The following is a 4,062-nucleotide window of genomic DNA, read 5'->3' as shown; positions in this document are numbered from 1 at the left end:
AATGAAGAGGAGAGAGTGACATTCTGGAACGACTTGGATGAGTGCTTGCAAGGATTTGGAGCAAATGTGAATGTAGTGCTGATGGGAGATCTGAATGCTAGAGTGGGTGATGAGAAAATTGAGGGTGTTGTTGGCGGGCATGGTGTTCCTGGAAAGAATGATAATGGTGAGAGACTGATAGGAATGTGCACTGAAAGAGAGATGGTGATTGGGAATACATGGTTCAGAAAGAAAGAGATCCATAAGTATACGTGGGTGAGGCAGAGTGGTGGAAGAGTGATTGACAAAGCACTGATGGATTATGTGGTGGTTTCAAAGGTTGCATGTAGTAGATTGCTGGATGTAAGTGTGAGGAGGGGAGAGTGTGGAGGCATGTCTGATCACTTTTTGGTGGAAGGAAGGTTGCGTGTGGGTATGCCATGGGTGAGATCGAGAAAGAGTGGGGAGGCAAGAAAAGTTCTGAGAGTGAGTGTTTTGAAGAACAGAGAGAAAATGTGTGAGTATCAGAAGGAATTAGGTGGCAAGTGGAATATGGTGAAGGAGCAAATGGTTGTTGGAGTGGAGGAAGAATGGCAACAGTTCAAAAGTGCAGTGGTTGGAAGTGCAGAGCAAGTGTGTGGTGTGAGACGTGTTGGGGGTGGTCTAAGAAAGGGAAGTGAATGGTGGTGCGAGGATGTAAGGTTGGCTGTAGCTGAGAAGAGATGTGCGTACGAAGTATGGCTGCAGAGAAAGGACAGGGAGTCATATGAGTGTTATAAGGAGAAGAAAAGGGATGCTAAGAGAGCTGTGCGTGAGGCAAGAGCGGCTGCGGACGAAAGGTGGGGCAGACAGTTGACTGATAATTTTCGAGAGAACAAGAAAATGTTTTGGAAGGAGGTGAAAAAGGTGCGAAAGGGAGTGTCGGGGAGGGAGGAGAAAGTGAAAACAGAGGATGGAAGGATGTTGAATGAGGGGAATGCAGTAAGAAAAAGATGGGCAGAGTATTTCGAGAGGCTGCTGAATGTGGAGGAAGATCGGGATGCTGTGATTGGGATGGATGGAAGGGAAAGTAGACTGAATGTATTGGGAGAGTTGAATGAAACGTTGATTACAGGAGAGGAAGTTGAGCAAGCTGTGGGAAAGTTGAAAGTAGGAAAGGCTGCAGGTGTGGATGGGTGTGCTGGGGAATGCCTGAAGTGTGGTGGAGCGATCGTGATTGAGTGGTTAGTGAGATTGTTGAATGTGTGTTTTGCAAATGGGCAGGTGCCGCTTGATTGGATGAGTGCGTGTGTGGTTCCCCTGTACAAGGGTAAGGGTGATAAGTATGAATGTGGTAGTTTTAGGGGTATTAGTCTGTTGAGTGTTGTAGGCAAAGTATATGGGAGAGTGCTGATTAATAGGGTAGTGGAGGGAACTGAGTGTATGATTGGTGAAGAGCAGTGTGGTTTCAGGAGAGGTAGAGGGTGTGTGGATCAGGTGTTTGTTGTGAGACAGGTGTGTGAAAAGTTTTTGGCTAAGGGGAGGGAGGTGTTTTGGGCATTCATGGATTTAGAGAAGGCGTATGATAGGATTGATAGAGAGGCGTTGTGGGTGGTGTTGAGTATGTATGGTATTGATGGTAGATTGTTGGAAGGTGTGAAGAGTTTCTATAGACACAGTAGAGCGTGTGTGAGAGTGGGAAATAGCATGAGTGAGTGGTTTCCTGTGAGGGTTGGTCTGCGTCAGGGATGCGTGATGTCTCCGTGGTTGTTTAACGTGTATATGGATGGTGTGGTAAAAGAGGTGAATGAAAGGGTGTCGGGTCCGGGTGTGAGCATGATAAATACCGACGGCAGCGAATGGAGTGTGAATCAGTTGCTGTTTGCAGATGATACTGCACTAGTGGCTGACTCAGAAGAGAACTTGGGACGTCTGGTTGAGGAGTTTGGAAGGGTGTGCGACAGAAGGAAGTTGAGAGTGAATGTGGAAAAGAGTAAGGTGATGAGGTGTACGAGGTTAAAGGGTGAACGCAGATTGAATGTGGCGTTAAATGGGGAGTTGTTGGAAGAGGTAGAGTGTTTTCAGTATTTAGGGTCGTGTGTCTGTGTGGATGGTGGAATGGGGGGAGAGGTAGAGTTTAGAATGAATGAAGTACGAAAGATATGGGGGGGAATGAAGAGAGTGTTTGAATGTAGGTCACTGGGAAAGGATGCAAAAAGGAGATTGTATGAGGGTGTGGTGGTGCCTGCAGCGTTATATGGGGCTGAAACATGGAGTCTGAAAGTGGCGGAAAAGAGGAAGCTGAATGTAGTTGAGATGAGATGTTTGAGGAGTATGTGTGGTGTGACGCGTATGGATCGTATGAGAAATGAAGTTATCCGAGAGAGAACTGGTGTGACGCGAGAGTTGGCTGAAAGAGCAGAGCAAAAGGCACTGGGATGGTTTGGACATGTTGAAAGAATGGAAAGGGAGCGATTGGTGAAAAAGGTATATGAATCTGATGTGAGTGGAGTGAGAATGAGAGGAAGACCGCGAATGGGATGGACGGAGGGTGTAAGGAGAGCGCTGAATGCAAGAGGGATGACTGTGGTGCAGGGGAGAGAGGCTGCTCAGGACAGGGATGGGTGGAGAGAGTTTGTGTATGGATGAATGGATGGGTGTGGTAGAGGTCTGGTCTTGGGATGAAGCGGCAAGGGGAAACCAGCCTTGGCTGAGGCCCTGCAGTGGAGGTGCCCACACTGGGCTGTGCAGCTGACCCTGGTGCAGTGTGGTGTGGCTTAGACCAGATCTCAGACCAGTCGCACGCACATACGCACACACGCACTCACGCACTGAAGGAGGAGGGTTTGGGGAAGAGACAGAGGGAGCTAAAATTGTGTGCCTTGTCTAGGCTACCCCACCTTGGTGGGAAACAGCCTTGGTAAATAATAATAAATAATAAAAAGATGCACAATAAGCGTGTTTGAGATCACCCAGGTGAACTCAACGCTGCGCAGATCACCTGGTGTGAGACATATATTTTTGTTTTTGCTCCAACATCACCTGTCAACCATCACTAAATATATCGCGAGAAAGGGGTGGGAGCAAGGGGCCACCCTACCCGGACACAGCTGGAAACTGAACTGACTGAAAGCTGCCCTACAGACTACAAAACAATGCATTATGGGACATGTGTCCCGATGGTTTTTGTAGTTGAGTGATTAATTAAAATAATTTAAAATACCAATTCATTAAAAAAGTCTACATGTATTATAAAACATTAAAATAATCATAAAATATATAATAACACAGATCACACTAAGGGGGAAAGGAATATTAAAACTAAATTGAATGTTAAGGACAACTCCAACTTCCTGTTCTCCTTCAGTCTTGCCGCAGATTCGCCTTCATCAATGAACCAGGCGAGCCGCCGGTTCATCTCAAATACGTCTATCGTTGCATTTTCCCGACGTATTTTCAGTGTGTCTAAAACTAATGTTGTTTTTGCTCGCACGTGTTTAAAGTTCAAGCCCCGTTAGCTGTCACGCATGTAGGTGTGGGACATTTATTCTCCTCAGCTGACCCGACTCCCGCGGGAGCGGTGTGCTGCCGTAACCCGTTTGATGCGCAACCGTAACCAAAACCTAAACCTTCCTCCGGGTCTGTGTGACCCAGAGAAAAGTTCAGCACGGACTGCATGTATGTAGAAAATTACGAGCGAATAGATACGTTCAAAAAAGGACAGTAAGGAACTCCTTAATGTGGTCCGGGGAGGGGGCTGTCAGGTTTCCTGCATTCAGGCCCTGTCATTGTCCCGCCCCCAAGAGTCATATACTCCACTGTGATTGGTTGGTCAGCTTCGCGCACGACAATAAAAAAGTGTCATTCATTAAAACTGGCGGGCTGCAGTGACATTAAACTTTCATATTAAGGCCGGGAACGCAAAATATCATCTTGGAGACCGCAAATAGCCCGCGGGCCGCGAGTTTGAGACCCCTGCTGTACACTCTGGCACTGGTACACTAGCTGCAGGTCGGAAGAACGAATCAATAGTTTGCTTACTCATAGCTCAGACGCACGTATCAGGTTGTGATGATATTTGTCTCCGTTTCCTTCCCACAGATG

The sequence above is a fragment of the Oryzias latipes genome, chromosome 5 (genome assembly GCF_053564925.1).
Source record: "Oryzias latipes strain Hd-rR chromosome 5, Olatipes_Hd-rR_3.1".
In the NCBI taxonomy this organism is placed as follows: domain Eukaryota; kingdom Metazoa; phylum Chordata; class Actinopteri; order Beloniformes; family Adrianichthyidae; genus Oryzias; species Oryzias latipes.
Note: the sequence above shows the minus strand (reverse complement) of the source record.